Raw genomic sequence first — 21019 nt, 5'->3', positions numbered from 1 at the left:
TTCTCACATGCGATGCGTCAGCGTATGGGGTCAGGTGCGTTTTGCAACATGTCAATAGTGCGGGCAAATTACAACCCATAGCTTATGCCTCCAGGTCACTTTCGTGGGCGGAGCGCGGGTACGGAATGGTAGAGAAGGAGGCGCTGGTGTGTGTGTACGGTGTCAAAAAGATGCACCAATACCTTTTCGGGGCCAAGTTCGCGTTCGAAACCAACCACAAGCCCCTCACGTCCCTCCTATCCGAGAGCAAGGCAATAAACGTCAATGCCTCGCCGCGAATTCAACAGTGGGCACTCATGCTGGCGTCCTACGACTATACTATAAGGCACAGACCAGGCACAGACAACTGTGCCGACGTGCTCAGCAGGCTACCCCTGGCGACCATGGCAGGGTCTGACGAACAGGACTATGAGATAGTCATGGCAATCAATGCCTTTGAGTCCACAGGTTCGCCCATGACGGCTCGCCAAATCAGAGCCTGGACAGCCAGCAACCCCACATTATCCTTAGTAAAAAGATGTGTCCTAACCGGTGACTGGGCAGAGGCTCGCGATGCCTGCCCCGAGGAATTAAAACCCTTTCACAGGCACATGGAAGAGCTATCACTACAAGCAGACTGCCTGATGTGGGGCAGCTGAGTAGTCATGCCTCTGCGAGGCAGAGAGGCATTTGTCCGGGAGCTCGACTGGTGGCCTGGTATTGCCGCGGACTTGGAGCTCTGCGTCCGAAGGTGCACCATTTGTGCCCAACTCAGCAATGCCCCCAGGGAGGCTCCACTGAGCCCCTGGCCTACCAAACCGTGGTCGCAGGTGCACGTAGTCTATGCGGGCCCATTCATGGGCAAAATGTTCCTCGTAGTTGTAGATGCATTTTCAAAGTGGATCGAATGCACCATTTTAAACTCGAGCACAACCTCCACCACTGTGGAGAGCCTCGCAACCATGTTTGCAACGCACGGAATCCCTGACATATTAGTCAGTGACAATGGTCCGTGCTTCACCAGCGCAGAATTCCAAGACTTTATAATTGACCACGGCATAAATCACGTCAAGATGGCACCGTTTAAGCCGGTCTCCAACGACCAGGCGGAGAGAGCAGTGCAAATCATTAAACAAGGCAGCTTAAAATCCAAGGTCCCACGCTGCAGGGTCGCCTGTCGCGACTGCTGTTGACATACAGATCTCGTCCGCACTCACTGACTGGGATTCCCCCCGCGCAACTGTTGATAAAAAGGACTTTAAAAACTAGGCTCTCATTAATCCTCCCAGACATGCACGAAATCGTTGAGGCAAAGCGCCGTAAGCTGACTGAGTACCATGACAGAAATTCGAGGGGGAGATGGAATGAGATAGGGGACAAAGTGTTTGTACTAAACTATGGCAGGGGTCCCAAATGGTTTGCAGGGACAGTAACGGGCAAGGAAGGAAACAGGCTACTGGTAGTACAAATGGACAATGGCAAAACCTGCCGGAGGCATGTAGACCAAGTCAAAAGCAGATTTACCAACAGCACTGTGGAACCAGAGGCAGACTACAATGTGGAACTCGCACCACACCTGGTGGACAGACAGAGGGAACAACCTGAGGAAAGGGCAATCCCAACAGACAGCCCAGGCAAGTCAACAACAATCACACCAATCGAAACAGACAGCCCAGGTGAGATACCAGCAACCACATTCAAAGAAAAACAGACACCAAGGCAAACAACTGAACCACAACTCAGACGCTCCACGCGCGAGCGTAGACCACCTGAGAGACTGAACTTATAAAGACAATAAGACCTTGGGGGAGGGTGATGTCATGTATCTTACATTATTATATATAACTGTATCCCAACATGCTATACATGACTGTAATCAGATATGACCTGTAACCACCAGCATACCTTACCACCGGGGGTGCACTTGCAAGAGACAGGTATATAAGCACAGGTCTCAGGCAAGTACAGCATTCGAGAGCTGTGAAATAAAAGGTGCAGGTCCAGAGTGACCTTGACTTCACTACATGCCTTGTGTGAATCTGTACTGAGGGGACAGGACTTTACAATTCTAAAATATGCATATCTTCAAATCACTTCATGCACAGTGCCTAAGATTTTTTTTTAAGTGATTTGCTTCATAAAAAGTCAAATGATAGAATTGTAGTTTCTTGCAGACATAAGATGGTCATGAGGTGCAGTATGACTAATAAACAGGCTCAGGATGTTGGGAGACTGGCTATTTTTGTCATTTTAACTACTGTACCGATGAGCTATTACATGCCAATTTTCTAGCACATAAACCTCTTATTATGTCTTGTTCCGAGACCTTTGCACTAACTGTAAATATGGCCAACATACAATACTAATTGGAGCAACGGGGTCAAAGGTGGAAAGTAGTTCTGTTTTATGAGAAAATAAATTATTTTAACCCACAAAACTCCATATCACATACACGATTTCATAATTTATAAAAAATAATAGAATCTGAATTTGAGATTTCTGTTAAGTACAAACACAACAACTTGATTTTACAGTTGAATGAAAATGACAATAAATGAACATATTTAATCTCCAATGACATGTTTCAGGTTTTTAAAATATTTTTTCTTCATGGAAAAGATTTGGGATTGGGATTTCACTCAGGTTTTTTTAAAAAGGCCACACACTGCAGACATTGAAGATGTAGCAGCATGAGGCAGCTTGTAGAATGTCACAGTTCCCATAACTATTTGAAACTGCTATAATCTCATCCCAGGTCCAATATCCATGGTGACTAGCTATTGGTATCACATCTCATTTCGCAAACAAATATTCACACCCATTGTTGAGCGGGAGGCATTGATTCTATTCATCTGGACACCACCCCTTGCCTTCGGGGGTCAGAATTAACAAAAAGAAGGAAAAATCCATGTTCGGGATAGTCAAGTTCTAAACAAGAGATAGCCAGGTGTAAGTTTGGTTCTGAAGCTAAAATGCAAGTAGTTTCTGCAGTCAGAAGTTCTCTAGAAAGAAAGGTGTGGCAAAAATGAATAAGTCAGCCTACAAAAGGGACAGGGCATTTGGTTTTATTATTCCCATTTTTCAAGGACGGAAATGAAGTAAGTGGAATTTCCTTTGACTTAAATTTTGGTTGACTTGCTGTCTGTGAAATTAATAAGAACATAAGAACATAAGAAATAGGAGCAGGAGTAGGCCATACAACCCCTTGAGCCTGCTCCGCCATTCAATAAGATCATTGCTGATCTGATCATGGACTCAGCTCCACTTCCCCGCCCGTTCCCCATAACCCCTTATTCCCTTATCGTTTAAGAAACTGTCTATTTCTGTCTTAAATTTATTCAATGTCCCAGCTTCCACAGCTCTCAGAGGCAGTGAATTCCACAGATTTACAACCCTCTGAGAGAAGAAATTTCTCCTCATCTCAGTTTTAAACGTGCGGCCCCTTATTCTAAGATCATGCCCTCTAATTCTAGTTTCCCCCATCAGTGGAAATATCCTCTCAGCATACACCTTGTCAAGCCCCTCATAATCTTATATGTTTCGATAAAATCATCTCTCATTCTTCTGATTTCCAATGAGTAGAGGCCCAGCCTTCTCAATCTTTCCTCATAAGTCAACCCCCTCTCTGGAATCAACCTAGTGAACCTTCTCTGAACTGTCTCCAAAGCAAGTATATCCGTTTGTAAATATGGAAACCAAAACTACATGCAGTATTCCAGGTGTGGCCTCACCAATACCCTGTATAGCTATAGCCAGACTTCCCTGCTTTTATACTCCATCCTCTTTGCAATAAAGGCCAAGATACCATTGGCCTTCCTGATCACTTGCTGCACCTGCATACTATCCTTTTGTGTTTCATGCACAAGTACCCCCAGGTACCGCTGTACTGCAGCACTTTGCAATCTTTCTCCATTTAAATAATAACTTTCTCTTTGATTTTTTTCTGCCAAAGTGCATGACTCACACTTTCCAACATTATACTCCATCTGCCAAACTTTTGCCCACTCACTTAGCCTGGCTATGTCCTTTTGCAGATTTTTGTGTCCTCCCCACACATTGCATTTCCTCCTATCTTTCTATCATCAGCAAACTTGGCTACGTTACACTCAGACCCTTCTTCCAAGTTGTTAATATAGATTGTGAATAGTTGGGGTCCCAACACTGATCCCTGCGGCACCCCACTAGTTATTGATTGCCAACCAGAGAATGAACCATTTATCCCGACTCTCTGTTTTCAGTTAGTTGGCCAATCCTTTTATGTGGCACCTTGTCAAATGCCTTTGGGAAGTCCAAATACACTGGTTCCCCTTTATCCACCCTGTTTGTTACATCCTCAAAGAATTCAGCAAATTTGTCAAACATGACTTCCCCTTCATAAATCCATGCTGACTCTGCCTGACCAAATTTTGCTTTTCCAAATGTCCTGTTACTGCTTCTTTAATAATGGATTCCAATATTTTCCCAACCACAGATGTTAGGTTAACTGGTCTATAGTTTCCTGCTTTTTGTCTGCCTCCTTTTTTAAATAGGGGCATTACATTTGCAGTTTTCCAATTTGCTGGGACCTACCCAGAATCCAGCGAATTTTGGTAAGTTACAAACAATGCATCCACTATCCCTGCCGCTACCTCTCTTAAGACCCTATGATGCAAGCCATCAGGTCCAGGGGATTTATCTGCCTTTAGTCCCATTATCTTACTGAGTACCACCTCCTTAGTGATTGTGATTGTGTTAAGTTCCTCCCCCCCCTATAGCCCATTGACTATCTACTGTTGGAATATTGCTAGTGTTCTCTACCATAAAAACTGATACAAAATATTTGTTCAGAGATTCTGCCATTTCCATGTTCCCCATTACTAATTCTCTGGCCTTGTCCTCTAAGAGCCACTCTTTTTCTTTTTATATACCTATAGAAACTCTTGCTATCTGTTTTTATATTTTGTGCTAGTTTACTTTCATAGTCTATCTTCCCTTTCTTAATCATTTTTTAGTCATTCTTTTCTGGCTTTTAAAAGCTTCCCAATCTTCTGTCCTCCCACTAGTTTTGGCCACTCTGTATGCCCTTGTTTTTAATTGGATACCGCCCTTTATTTCTTTAGTTTGCCACAGATGGCTATCTTTTCTCTTACGCCCTTTCCTCCTCACTGGAAAATATTTTTCTTCGGAGATTAAGCAGCTTAATGATTTATATGGCTTTGTCTGATTAAGTATTTCTCATTTCATTTTCAAATAGATTGGTGAAATGCACACGAGGGGCAAAAGACACGATATCCTTCAAATTACGCTGTGATATAATTAAATATTTGGTACACTCTTTGAATGTAAAAAGCTCAGACTGCTGATGGGAATGACTAGCACTGCTACAACTGAGAGAATATTGAATGCAAGACTCTAAACTTGTAACATCCAGATATTATAAGGTAACTGTAGGTTTTGAGCACAGCAGCATTTCAAATCTTTTTCACCTCCTTGCACCAGCTGAGGAAGTTTTTTTAATGTGTATCTGCATAAAAGCTACATGAAGAAGAATAAGGATTAATAGTAGTCATCCAACTTTGTCTTTTGTTAAGACAACATAATGCAAGACCCAGAGGTTTCAGCTTTCCATTGATGGAGGATTATTTGTTTAGTGATCTCCACCTACAATTATGTTTCTTCATAAAATATTCACGGATAGTTTTTTTTCTGTAGACTTTCAAGAACTTTAAAAACGTAATCATTTCTATTCAGATGCAATTTTTCAAAGCCATTATTAAAGCTGCCTGTTTTTTTCAAACTATGGTTTTAGCAAAGCCTCTTATATGCAGAAAACTATAGTAAATGTTAAATGTGCCTGGCAGCTGTAATTAGTCATTGAACTAATGCAAAGCTCCACTGTTAAAGATTTTGTTATTTCATGGTGTCTAGACATTTGATCACTGCAGTTGTTCAGTTTTATTTTTATTTTAGACTCTTACTAATTTCTACTAATATAACTTACAAATCCATCAAATGAAAATGTCAGATATGACAGGAAATTAAACTATTAGCATTTAATCATAACACAATTTAGGGTGTAAAAATTCATTAGCAACCTAAAGATTCAACAGAATTGTATTGTAAGTAAGAGTGAAGTTATACTGCAAGCGGCAAAATGACGCAGGTATCACTTTTAGAGCATTGGAAATACCATGGAGTTAAACTGTCTTCTCTCACCACGTTCTAACAAGACAAAGCAGAGCTCCGTATATGGAAGCTTAAATATGCTCAGAGAGATCTGCTTATTGCTTTTTAACCTAGTAGGATTTTAAAACTTAGCAAAGAGCTGACTATGGCAGCAGCTCTTTTCAAACGTCATAAACTTAGGGATGAAATTTCTCTTAAGATATACGTAGACAGATGTAGGCAATGGCAATTATTTTTATTTCTCTTTTAAATCCATTATCAGTTCTTTATAGAAACTCACAGCTAAATTTCCAGTCAGAAAGAACCTGCAGTAATGCTGCTGAACTGGTTAAACAGCCACATAACTAGTATAAATAGTGCATAGTGGGCCAGTTCAGTTGTGAAATACATGATTTTGGAGAAAATTGAAGGAGAGTGTAGAAGGTGCAAAGCCCAATTTAGTGAAGAAGCTCTACCAGTGGTAACTGAGGGCATGACAAAGTGTTCTATTGGTGTTGAGGGGCATGTACCAACAAGCAGAGGGTACCACCAGTGTGAGACAATGGCCCAGAAATCCCGGTCGGCTGCTTCCCGCGGGCGATCGAGGGAAAAACTTAAAAAAGATACACATTTACCTGAAGCTGCTGCGCCCACCTGAGTTCCCGGTCCTGAGGCCTCCTCTGACTGTGCGTCACGGCACGTACACATCAGGATGTGCGCAGGGCTGGAGCTGCAGTCACATAGCTCTGGGCAGCCAACAGGTAAAGTATGTTCTCATTCATAATAATGGCAACTCCATACGTTTGAGTTCCCATTATTATGAATGAGAAACCCCCACAAATACCCAAAACACGAATAAAAAATAGAAAAAATACACCACATATTTTTATTAATTTAAATTAGTTATTTATATATTATAAAAAATACATATTTTTCCAATTTTTAAAAAAGTATTTTTAATTATGGTTTAAAATAAACTTACCGTAGTGGGGAGGGTTTTTAACAATAAAATGTGTTTTTATAATTTTATTTTGAAATGTTTTTGTGTATTTTAAAACTCTTACACCTGTAAAAGTAGGCTATGCACCTGCTTTTATCAGGCGCAAGAGTTTTCAGGACATTTGCTGGGCAAGATATGGGTAAATACCGCAACCTTGCCCTTGCAAATGTCCTGGCTGCCAAGATACGTATTGTGCGCTGAAAATCGGCTTTTGCAATGCCTTCCCAGGTCCATACACACTCAGTACGGACCCTGGAGGCTGAGATTTCTGCCCCATTCACACAGACAGTGAATATCATGCACCCAACAAATCTTGCGGATTGTCCAAAAAAGCTATATATTTTGAAGAAAAATGTAATGAGGATGAATTAAATATATCCAAAGTAAATTCAAGATGTCAGACATGCTTGTTTGGGTGTCGTAAGCTGGAATGATCAAGTAATTCACTGGAATTGCAATATGTTAAGGAACTAATGAAAATTATTCTTAACTAGTACAGCAAATCCAAAAAAGACGCAGGTGTGAAAGATTGATGACTATAATTTTTCATAGGTTCATCTGATAGTTCCAATGCACTCAGTCATCTCCTATAAATTCTGTAACCAAGGTCATTTAGATTCAGGTAAGCTGTGTTGAAGACTAGTAAATGTGTTGCAAAGACAGCACAAAATGTCTCTCATTCAATGCCTATTTTTTTTCTCCTTGTAGAGAAAGACTGCTTTCAATAGCAGACATAAAGGACAAAGTGATGGGATGCGGCCTCTCAAACCCCTTGCTAGCTTTTTGGGGGTGATCATGGAGGTCATTGGGTGGGAGGCTGTACAAAGTGTGAGTAACACACACAAGTGAAAGAAGATAACCCCACTCCTAGTTTCTGTTGTGCCCTCAGATGCTCTAGTAATGACTCCACGAGGCAATGTGTTGTACTTGAACTGTAGTGACCTTAGTCCTTTATTCATTAACTCCAGAGTGAGGATCACACCTGGTGGCCTGCCCTTTATACTAGGCCAGGCACAGCTGTACAGGTAACCTACGAGTCTCTCACTGCTGTGCCCTCTGGTGGCACACATTGTGATAGCAACAACAGTGGCTATGTAAGATACATGACATCACTCTTCTCTGAGCATTTAGTGCAAATCGCCTCTGCATTGACTGTGCTCTGGACTTAGCTCTATGTGGGCTCTATCTGATTGACCCTTCATTGACGGGTATGGCCTTGGTGGCGATGGGGTCTGGGGACTGCGCCTTAGCACAGTCTGCTCTTTCAGGCTCGTGGCAGTTGGTGCCATCGGGTGCCTGAGAGGTGGAGCCGATCAGGGGCATGGTATTGATACAGGTGTGCCGTTGCCCTGCTGAGATCGCTTGCTTTGCAGCTCGTGTGTGTTGGTTGCTTGTGGCCACACTTCATGGTGCATGACTCGGTCCCCGGGACGCAGGCTATAGCATTGGGTAGCTCGCTGGACCTGTGTGTTCCCAATGGATGTCTGCCCGCTGCATTGGCTGCGTGCAGTTGAAATCCTGCATCGCACAACCTTTCATTACTTATGATGGACACTCTATGGGTCCGATCGCGATCGCGCGGCTTTTCCTCGCTGGTTGCATGTACACAATTCAGATCATCAATTACACATTTTACATGATTGCGCAACTTTTCCTTGCTCATTGACTGTACACAACTCTGATCATCACTTACACATTTTACATGATCAATTACATATTTTGTCTCTGACTTACAGTTACTGTTACATTGCTTGAGTGTGTGGAACTGTCCCTTTAATTGTGGTGGGTTGCAGGCCTCCTTTAAGAGAGCCTTGCTTGCTTTACCCCAATTCTCTTCTCCGTTTGGTGCCACATGTTGCTCAATCAGCTCTGCACTTCGTGGTCTGGTCACGGTCATCTTTTTCTTCAGCGCCTCACCTCGTGGTTTGGGCACCATCTTTCCTCCATCCCCGATGTCGATTGAGGTATATCCTCTTCTCTCCGGGTTCTGCCTCCAAAGTTGGGAAGTTGTCTCTGGATCTAATTTTCTTCCTCCGGAGTCATAGAAACATAGAAACATAGAAAATAGGTGCAGGAGTAGGCCATTCGGCCCTTCGAGCCTGCACCGCCATTCAATAAGATCATGGCTGATCATTCACCTCAGTACCCCTTTCCTGTTTTCTCTCCATACCTCTTGATCCCTTTAGCCGTAACTCCCTCTTGAATATATCCAATGAACTGGCATCAACAACTCTCTGCGGTAGGGAATTCCACAGGTTAACAACTCTCTGAGTGAAGAAGTTTCTCCTCATCTCAGTCCTAAATGGCTTACCCCTTATCTTCTGAACTCCAATGAGTATAGGCCCAACCTGCTCAGCCTTTTTTCTTAAGTCAACCGCTTCATCTCCGGAATCAACCTAGTAAACCTTCTCTGAACTGTCTCCAATGCAAATATATCCTTCCTTAAATACGGAGACCAAAACTGTATGCAGTACTCCAGATGTGGCCTCACCAATACCCTGTACAGTTGTAGCAGGACTTCTCTGCTTTTATACTCTATCCCCCTTGCAATAAAGGCCAACATTCCAACATTACAACAGTCCTGCCACTGGAGCCTGGAAGGTGTGTTCGGGTCGTCTCAGCTGGATCATCTCCATGCAGTCGTGCTGAGCGGTCTGTGCCTCGGGTGCCATGCTGGTCTGCTCTCCGGTGCCGGGTCCATCCTCAGGTGAAGGCTTGCTTTGCCTCTGAGCGCAGAAGACGTTCAATCGCTGGAGGGGTGAAATCTTCCCACTTCCAATGGCTCTTCTCTATTCACCTTCTGCCGAGCAGCATTGGTCCATCACATGCAACAATCCACAGAGGTAGATTGAAGACAAATGTAGGTCCCTTACAGTCGGATTCAGGTGAATTTATAATGGGGAACAAAGAAATGGCAGACCAATTGAACAAATACTTTGGTTCTGTCTTCACGAAGGAAGACACAAATAACCTTCTGGAAGTACTAGGGGATCGAATGTCTAGTGAGAAGGATGAACTGAAGGATATCCTTATTAGGCGGGAAATTGTGTTAGGGAAATTGATGAGATTGAAGGCCGATAAATCCCTGGGGCCTGATAGTCTGCATCCCAGAGTAACTTAAGGAAGTGGCCCTAGAAATAGTGGATGCATTAGTGATCATTTTCCAATAGTCTATCGACTCTGGATCAGTTTCTATGGACTGGAAGGCAGCTAATGTAACACCACTTTTTAAAAAGGGAGGGAAAGAGAAAGCGGGTAATTATAGACCAGTTAGCTTGACATCAGTAGTGGAGAAAATGTTGGAAACAATTATTAAGGACGAAATAGCAGCGCATTTGGAAAGCGGTGACAGGATCGGTCCAAGTCAGCATGGATTTATGAAAGGGAAATCATGCTTGACAAATCTTCTGGAATTTTTTGAGGATGTAACTAGTAGAGTGGACAAGGGAGAACCAGTGGATGTGGTGTATTTGGACTTTCAAACGGCTTTTGACAAGGTCCCACACAAGAGATTGGTGTGAAAAATCAAAACACATGGTATTGGGGGTAATATACTGACATGGATAGAGAACTGGTTGACAGACAGGAAGCAGAGAGTCGGGATAAACGGGTCCTTTTCAAAATGGCTGGCAGTGACTAGTGGAGTGCCGCAGGGATCAGTGCTGGGACCCCAGCTCTTTATAATATACATCAATGATTTGGATGAAGGAATTGAGTGTAATATTTCCATGTTTGCAGATGACACTAAACTGGGTGGCGGTGTGAGTTGTGAGGGGGACGCTAGGAGGCTGCAGGGTGACTTGAACAAGTTAGGTGAGTGGGCAAATGCATGGCAGATGCAGTATAATGTGGATAAATGTGAGGTTATCCTCTTTGGTGGCAAAAACGCGAAGACATAATATTATCTGAATGGCGGCAGATTAGGAAAAGGGGAGGTGCAATGAGACCTGGGTGTCATGGTTCATCAGTCATTGAAAGTTGGCATACAGGTACAACAGGCGGCGAAGAAGGCAAATGGTATGTTGGCCTTCATAGCTAGGGGATTTGAGTATAGGAGCAGGGAGGTCTTACTGCAGTTGTACAGGGCCTTGGTGAGGCCTCACCTGGAATATTGTGTTCAGTTTTGGTCTCCTAATCTGAGGAAGGACGTTCTTGTTGTTGAGGGAGTGCAACGAAGGTTCACCAGACTAATTCCCGGGTTGGCAGGACTGACATATGAGGAGCGACTGGATCAACTGGGCCTTTATACATTGGAGTTTAGAAGGATGAGAGGGGATCTCATAGAAACATATAAGATTCTGACGGGACTGGACAGGTTAGATGCAAGTAGAATGTTCCCGATGTTGAGGAAGTCCAGAACCAGGGGACACAGTCTTAGGATAAGGGGTAGGCCATTTCCAACTGAGATGAGGAGAAACCCCTTCACTCAAAGAGTTGTTAACCTGTGGAATTCCCTGCCGCAGAGAGTTGTTGATGCCCGTTCATTGGATATATTGAAGAGGGAGTTAGATATGGCCCTTACGGCTCAGGGGATCAAGGGGTATGGAGAAAAAGCAGGAAAGGAGTACTGAGGGAATGATCAGCCATGATCTTATTGAATGGCGGTGCAGGCGCGAAGGGCCGAATGGCCTACTCCTGCACCTATTTTCTATGTTTCTATGCTTCTATGTAACTTGTGCACCGTGCCTTCATGAAATACGTTTATATTCGTGCTACCAACGACTGGGATGAAGTGAGTGGGTAAAAATTTGGCAGATGGAGTAAAATGTTGGAAAGTGTGAGGTTATGCACTTTGGTGGAAAAAATCAAAGAGCAAGTTATTACTTAAATGGAGAAAAATTGCAAAGTGCTGCAGCACTGCGGAACCTGGGGGTCCTGGTGCATGAAACACAAAAGGTTAGTATGCAGGTACAGCAAGTGATCAGGAAGGCCAATGGAATCTTGGCTTTTATTGCAAAGAGGATAGAGTATAAAAGCAGGGAAATCTTGCTACAGTTATACAGGGTATTGGTGAGGCCACACCTGGAATACTGCGTGCAGTTTTGGTTTCCATATTTAAGAATTGCTTTGGAGGCAGTTCAGAGAAGATTCATTAAGTTGATTCTGGAGATGAGGGGGTTGACTAATGAGGAAAGGTTGAGTAGGTTGGGCCTCTACTCATTGGAATTCAGAAGAATGAGAGGTGATCTTATTGAAACGTATAAGATTATGAGGGGCTTGACAAGGTGGATGCAGACAGGATATTTCCATTGATAGGGGAGACTAGAACTAGAGGGCATAATCTCAGAATAAGGGGCCACCCATTTAAAACTGAGATGAGGAGAAATTTTTTCTCGCAGAGGTTTGTAAATCTGTGGAATTTGCTGCCTCAGAGATCTGTGGAAGCTGGGACAGAGATGGACAGTTTCTTAACCGATAAGGGAATAAGGGGTTATGAGGAGCAGGCAGGGGAGTGGACCTGAGTCCATGATCGGATCAGCCATGATCGTATTAAATGGCGGAGCAGGCTCGAGGGGCCGTATGACCTACTCCTGCTCCTCTTTCTTATGTTCTTATGTTCATCGGTGTAGGTGCGCAGCTTTGCCTGAACCGGGACCAACTTGGGTCATTCAGCTTGATTTGTCCCATAGCCTCTCAAAGGCTCCTTGATTAATCACTGATTGGCTCGCCCCCGTGCCAACTTCCATGAAGACTGGAACGCCATCTATCTCGACTTCCATCTTCAGCAGGGAACACTCGGTGTTGCAGGTAAACATGCTATGTACCTTCCCGTGGGGCTGGGCTGTCTCTCTGCCTATCGATTCATAATCCGCGCTGGACTCCTGGCCATCTGCAGACTCTTCGTCGACACAGTGAGTCATATTTCTCTTACACTTTCGCTGGAGGTGGCCCTTTGTGCTGCAGCCTTTGCATACATAGTCTTTAAAGCGGCACTAGTGAGCCCTGTGATTCCCTCCGCAACGCCAGCATGGAGCTACTCGATTAGCCCCCCTCGGCGGACTCTGAGTTAAGGGACTCGTGGGCCTGTTCTCTCTTCCCCGAGAGGGTTTGCACTCTACAGTACAGCCTCTAAACGACGCCACTTTGTGCACAATACCTACCGGGTTTGAGTCCTGAGGGTGAGTCATCTGCCTAGAGCCGCAGGTCGAGATCATGAATGACTGGCTCACGGAGATGGCCTTCTGCAGTGTGACTGTGGTATCCGCCGACAGTAGCTTGTGAAGAAGGCCCGCATGGCCAATTCCAATGACAAAAATGTCCCGCAGTGCTTTGTTGAGGTGGTTGCCAAAATCGCACAGTGCCGCCAGCCTCATGAGGTCTGCGGTGTACTTCACGATTTCCTGGTCTTCGGGCTGTCGGTGGGTATAGAACCGGTGTCTGGCTGTGTGGATGCTCTCCTTGGGATTGAGTTGCTCATGGATCAGGGTTACGAGCTCCTCGTACGTCTTGGTCGTTGTCTTCGCTGGTGCCAGCAAGTCCCTGACAAGGCCATAGACGGTGGGCCCACAACTGGTTAGCAGGATAGCTCTGCGCTTATCAGCCAGTGTAGCCGGGTCGTCTCCTGCCAGGTCGTTTGCTGTGAAGAAATGGTCGAGCCTCTCCACAAAGGCGTCCCAATCATCACCATCGGCGAACTGCTGCAACATACCAAGGGTAGCCATTTTCGCGTGAACGATCGTAATCTCGTCGTCAATTGTTGCATCTTCACATGCTCTAGTAATGACTCCACGAGGCAATGTGTTGTACTTGAACTGTAGTGACCTTAGTCCTTTATTTGTTAACTCCAGAGTGAGGATCACACCTGGTGGCCTGCCTTTTATACTAGGCCAGGCACAGCTGTACAGGTAACCTACAAGTCTCCCACTGCTGTGCCCTCTGGTGGCACACCTTATGATAGTACCAACAGTAGCCAAGTAGGATCCATGACAGTTTCCAGCATTATAATGGCGTAACTTAATTGTGCAAATATGTTTCAGCAGGTGTAACGTGATAACTGTGGTGCACTATGAAACCTGCCATATATTGTCTGTACAACAACATGCCATTTTCTTCTTTTTGCAGATATCCATGAACTCCAACAACAGCAAACCATTACGTCTAACCAACACGCAGCATCATCACAATTTCTTGAAGCAAGCACTAACCCAGACACACGAATAAAATCACTTCTCATGGGATGTGGGAAGAGATGGAAATGCTGACTACTGCTGAACAGAGTCCTGGCATGACCATAGTCCCTGTTGAATCACTTTGTGATTATAACCTTATGAGCCGGTAAGGAAACAGATGATCTAGAAATTCGAGGCCGCCATGGGTTAACAGCCGCTGAAAATGGCAGCATGGTAAGAGAGAAAAATTAATTCTGGGGTCGAAAGATTTTTAGCCCAGCGTTAACTAACCATGTAATGCCCTCCTGGTGGTGTTAGTGCAGATATTGGTCGAGAAGTTGGAGTCCAGAAGTGGCGTTCTATCTTCCAACAGCCTCCGGAAACAAGGCAACGAGTTTTCTGGGCATTGTGGGACATTAAAGGGCAATGCCTTCTGAACTGATAAAAATTAAAATGAAGTAAAAAAAAATGCGTTTTTCAGCCTTTACTGCCTTTCAAAAAAAACTAACATTAAAAAGAAGTCCCAAATGGAAGTCTTCAGTTCTTAAAGCTGAATTCCCTTCCGCGTCTCAAAAAATGGGAAAAGTTTTTCAGCACTAACACAAATGGCTCAGCAAGCCAGGGAAGGGGTACCCAGGGTCTCACACGCAGCACTCCAGCTTTGTGCAGGGGGTCAACACTGCAAGAGAGAGCCTCTGACCACAGGGACCTGGAGATCCTCTAGAAAGAACGATATGGGGCCAGATCACTGAAGACGTCACTGCCAGTAGTGTCGCCCCCCCCCCCCCCACCCCCACCATCTGGCTCCAGTGCCCAAAGAACATAGGAAGATAAGAACAGGAGTAGGCCATTCAGCCCCTCAAGCCTCAATGAGATCATGGCTGATCTGCGACCTAACTCCATATACCTGCCTTTGGCCCATATCCCTTAATATCTTTCTTTGGTTAACAGAAAGCTATCAATCGCCGATATAAAATTGACAATTGATCTAGTATCAATTGCTGTTTGCAGAAGAGAGTTGTGTGTAGAAGTGTTTCCTAATTTCATTCCTGCAAGGTGTGGCTCTAATTTTCAGACTATGTCCCCTAGTCCTTGAATCCCTAACCAGCGGAAATAGTTTCTCTCTATCTACCCTATCTGTTCCCCTTAATATCCTGAAAACTTCGCTCAGATCATCCCTTAACCTTCTAAATTCTAGGGAATACAACCCTAATGTGTGTAATCTCTCCTCGTAATTTAACCCTTGAAATCCGGGTATGATTCTGGTAAACCTAAGCTGCACTCCCTCCAAGGCCAATACATTATTCCTAAGGTGTGATGCCCAAAACTACTCTCAGTACTCCAGGTGTGGTCTAACCAGGCTTTTGTACAGCTACAGCATAACTTCTACCCCCTTGTATTCTAGTCCCCTGGATATAAAGGACAGCATCCCATTATCCTTTTTGATTATTTTCTGTACCTGTTGATGACATTTTAATGATCAATGTACCTGAACCCTTAAGTTTTTTTGGACCTCCATTGTTTCTAGCTTTTCACCGTTAAAGTCAGCAGGGTCTGCAGAAAACCCGGACTCTCAGGTTTCCCACCCGCCTCGGAGGGCCTCTGCCCCCAACCCGTCTCCCTTGAGAAAATTCTGGCCATTAATAAATATGGTAAATAGCTTAGGCCCCAACACAAATCCTTGCTGGACACCACTAATTACATGCTGACAATTAGAGTACCTGCCCATTATCCCGAGTCTCTGGGGCCGAAATTCATGCCTGACAGAAAGCTGCCGCACATTCCATTTTTTTAAAGTTTTTACCGTCGGGTCCGATGAGGCAGCTTCTCGATCGATTTTCATCTGTTTCTCCTTTTTTTCGGAGCGGACCAGAAGCCAGTCATGATGGGAGCGGGCGTGTGATGGTAAGTGCTGGTGAGGGGCGGAAGTGGGGGCGGGACGGATTCTCCGCCACTGTCACTCAGCGGCGGAGCAGTAGTGACGTCATTGCGCATCTGTGTCACCACGTATCTCCCCTGCTTTAAAGGGGAGAGAATCAGAAAATATTGAGGATTGGCCACTGGACCACAAGGGTGGGTTTCAGCCGGGCCAGCAGCCTGGCACCCAAGAGGGGGTGTCAGGCTGCCTGTTGGCGGCCCGGCCCAACCTGCGGGCACAATAGTCCGGCTGGAAGTCAGCTGGCAAAAAACAATGGCAGCTGCGGCATTGGGCCCTCGCCTTTAATGGCCACCGTGCAACCAGGGCTCGCAGTGAGAAGAGGAGGTGCACCGACAGAAAAAGCTGTACGGGGCACCACTCGGCAGGGATTTGATTTTTCGGGCTGAATATGGACGGAGGTACGTGGTCCCGGCGGTGCCCGCACTGATGACGCACTTATGGCCGCTTGGCAGAAGTGGAGACCGCCAGAAAAAACCCTCCCTAATTTAGCTTGCGACGGCCATTCGACCAGAAATTGGCGGCCATTGGATTCCGCTGCATGGCCGCTGCAAAACGGGCCTTATCTGGACCTTTAATTTCGGCCCCTCTGTCTCCAGGCGCTCAGCCAATTTCCTAACCAGGTCAATAATTTGCTGTCAATTCCAGAAGCTTCAACTTTAGCTAACAGTCTCTTTTGAGGGACTTTAGCAAATGCTTTCTGGCAAATAACATCCATAGGCATTCCCCTGTCCGCTACCTTAGTCACCTCTTCAAAAAATGCAATCAGGTTTGTCAGGCGTGACGTACAAATCCATGCTGGCTCTCTCTGATCAGCTGAAAATTTTCAAGCTGTTCAGTCACTCTATCCTGAATTATAGACTCTATGGGGCCGAAATTCATCATCTCACCGCCCGCTGCCACCGACTGCAACCAACATTGCTCATCTTGATCCGCCCAGTGCCACTTTGCAGATGGCCTGGAGCGGGCAGGAGGGAAGAGCCGCTGGGAGCTGCCCGCTGACGTCAGCGGACGGCTGAGAGGTGCAACTGACCTCCCGCCTGCCGAGCCTGTGGGCGGAAGTCGGCGGCAGAACGGGGGTGGGCCGCTGCGAGGAGGCTTGCCTGTCCCCGATAGTGAGCATGAAGAACCTGAAAAAAAAGGTAAGGGAACATTTTTTTTTAATTCCACAGCGACTTACCTGCATGGGGTCCCCTGGAGGTCTTCCAATAGTTTTTTTTATTTTTTACTGCCGCATTGTTTTTTCAGGTCTTCGACCCTCCGTGGGTCCGACTCCATCCTCAGCAGCACTTGAGCGGCAAGCGCCTCTGCCGCCGAGAATGGGACCTCCCACCCGCTGCCACCCAGATTGGTGGCGTACGTCGTCCATTTGCCGCCCGCTAACCGTCGAGTCACCTCGGCGATGAATATCCCACCGAAAGTACCATCCAGTACCTCGGCAGCACTTTGGGCGGCACTTGGGCAGCAGAGGCCTTGATGAAAATCGGCCCCTATAAATTCAAGTCTTTCTTTTTGTTGTTGAGAAATTACTATAGTGTTCTTCACGACCGCCAGACATTCCAAAGCACTTTTCAGCTAATGAGGTACTTTTTGAAGTCTAGTCACTGTTGTAAGGTAGGAAACGCAGCAGCCAATTTGCGCACAGCAAGCTCCCACAAACAGCAATATGATAATGATCAGATAATCTGTGTGATTTTTAGGAATGTTGATTGAGGGATAAATATTGGCTAGGACACCGTGGATAATGCCCCTGCTCTTCTTCAAAATAGCGCCATGGGATCTTTTACATTCACCTGAGAGGGCCTCGGTTTAACATCTCATCCGAAAGAAGGCACCTCCGTCAGTGCAGCACTACCTCAGTACTGCACTGGAGTGTCACCCTAGATTTTTGTGCTGAAGTCTCTGGAGTGGAACTTGAACCCACACCCTATTAACTCAGAGGTTATGAACTGAGCCATGGCTGACACGAACAAATGTTAGGCTAACTGATATATAATGCCCTGGTTTCCCTCTCTCAACTTTCTTAAATAACGGAGTATCATGTACAATTTTCCAATCTAAAGGAAAGGTTCCTGAATTGAGAGAACTTTGGAAGATTATAGTTAGGGCATCTGCAATGTGCTCACCTACTTCCTTTAAAACCCTGGGATGGAAAACATCAGGTCCTAGAGATTTGCTACTCTTTAGTGCCATTATTTTCTTCATTACTGTTATTTTGCTTATGTTAATTTTGGTGAGTCCCCATCCCTGATTCAATATTAGTTTCCTTGGGATGTCCGGCATCTTATATACTATAAATACTGACACAAAGTAATTATTCAACATGTCCACCATTTCATTATTATCATGACAATATTACCATTATCAGTTTTCAAGGGCCCCATAATTCTCCTGCCGATCTTCTTTTTCCTAATATAATTGGGAAAAGAGTTTGTGACGATTTTGATATCGCTTGCAAGTTTCTTTTCATACTCTTTTTTTTAGCTCTTACTATCTGTTTTGTCACCTTTTGTTGTTCTTTGCATCTATCCCAGTCACCAGGATCTGTACTTGTTTTTGCATTTTTGTATGCCTTTTCTTTTTATTTCATGTTTTTCCTTACCTCTTTAGTCATCCATGGCTGTTTTTATTGGCAAGTAGAGCTCTTGCCGCTTAGAGATATAAACTGGTTCTGCATCATGTTAAATTATTGTTTGAACATCTCCTACTGATCTTCTATTGTTTTACCCATTAACAGATTTGTCCAGTTTACTGTGGATATTCATTGGAGCAGAAAACATGAAGGGGAAATCTAACAGAAGTTATAAAAGAATTTGAGAGGGTTAGTGGTGAAAAACTATTTTCACTGGTTGGTGACTTTGTAACAAGGGGGCAGAAACTCAGGATTAGTATTAGAAGCGTAAAGGAGGAGGTTAGAAGGAATTTTTCAAGTAGATTAGGTTAGGGAACACTTTACAAAAAGTGGTTACTGAAGCTGAAGCAACCACAGCATTTAAGTGGGATTTAAGATAAGCACTCGAAGCAACATGGATTCATGAAGGGGAAATCATGTTCAACTAATTTACTGGAATTCTTTGAGGATATAACGAGCATGGTGGATAGAGGTGTACTGATGGATGTGGTGTATTTAGATTTCCAAAAGGCATTCGATAAGGTGCCACACAAAAGGTTACTGCAGAAGATAAAGGTACGCAGAGTCAGAGGAAATGTAATAGCATGAATAGGGAATTGGCTAGCTAACAGAAAGCAGAGAGTCGGGATAAATGGGTCCTTTTCGGGTTGGAAATCGGTGGTTAGTGGTGTGTCACAGGGATCGGTGCTGGGACCACAACTGTTTACAATATACATAGATGACCTGGAAGACGGGACAGAGTGTAGTGTAACAAAATTTGCAGATGACACAAAGATTAGTGGGAAAGCGGGTTGTGTAAAGGACACAGAGAGGCTGCAAAGAGATTTAGATAGGTTAAGCGAATGGGCTAAGGTTTGGCAGATGGAATACAATGTCGGAAAATGTGAGGTCATCCACCTTGGAAAAAAAAACAGTAAAAGGGAATATTATTTGAATGGGGAGAAATTACAACATGCTGCGGTGCAGAGGGACTTCGGGGTCCTTGTGCATGAATCCCAAAAAGTTAGTTTGCAAGTGCAGCAGGTAATCAGGAAGGCGAATGGAATGTTGGCCTTCATTGCGAGAGGAATGGAGTGCAAAAGCAGGGAGGTTCTGCTGCAACTGTACAGGGTATTGGTGAGGCCACACCTGGAGTACTGCGTGCAGTTTTGGTCACCTTTCTTAAGAAAGGATATACTAGCTTTGGAGGGGGTACAGAGACGATTCACTAGGCTGATTCCGGAGATGAGGGGGTTACCTTATGATGATAGATTGAGTAGACTGGGTCTTTACTCGTTGGAGTTCAGAAGGATGAGGGTTGATCTTATAGAAACATTTAAAATAATAAAAGGGATAGACAAGATAGAGGCAGAGAGGTTGTTTCCACTGGTCGGGCAGACTAGAACTAGGGGCCACAGCCTCAAAATACGGGGGAGCCAATTTAAAACCGAGTTGAGAAGGAATTTCTTCTCCCAGAGGGTTGTGAATCTGTGGAATTCTCTGGCCAAGGAAGCAGTTGAGGCTAGCTCATTGAATGTATTCCAATCACAGATAGATAGATTTTTAACCAATAAGGGAATTAAGGGTTACGGGGAGCGGGCGGGTAAGTGGAGCTGAGTCCACAGACAGATCAGCGATGATTTTGTTGAATGGCGGAGCAGGTTCGAGGGGCTAGATGGCCTACTCCTGTTCCTAATTCTTATGTTCTTATGTTCTTATGTAGAACATTATTAAAGAGTGTTAGTATGTAATAACTCGATAGACTGAATACTGTAAACTAACACAGGTACAAACCTGGCTCTGCTTTATTAGGGCCCAAAGTGATTACATTACATGATGGCTTGCCTTTTATACCTGGGCCACACACACGTGCGTACAGCCCAATGACCTCCAACAGTCGCGCCACCTGGTGGCTAGTAACCCCAAACATACATACATGACAATATCCCCCTTTAAGATATTAGTAACAGTCTATTTACAAATTGAGACGATCCGGGGCTTTCCGCTCCTGAGTTGATCGTCTCAGTTCAACGCCAGCCTTGGGTGAGCGTTCTGAGTCTGTTATGACTGGGGGCTGGGTAGCTGATCTGATGGGAGTGACAATGACCATGTCAGGGATTGAAATTCCAGATTCATTGATGACAACGGAGTCCTCTGATGACTGAGGGTAGGTTGGTTGGTCACTGATTGTGTCTTCCTCAAACTGTTCCGGTTCATCCGTGTGCTGCAGCTTTATCTGA

The sequence above is a fragment of the Pristiophorus japonicus genome, chromosome 4 (assembly GCF_044704955.1).
Source record: "Pristiophorus japonicus isolate sPriJap1 chromosome 4, sPriJap1.hap1, whole genome shotgun sequence".
Taxonomy (NCBI): domain Eukaryota; kingdom Metazoa; phylum Chordata; class Chondrichthyes; family Pristiophoridae; genus Pristiophorus; species Pristiophorus japonicus.
The sequence above is the reverse complement of the archived record's forward strand: the minus strand, read 5'-3'. Positions refer to the sequence as shown.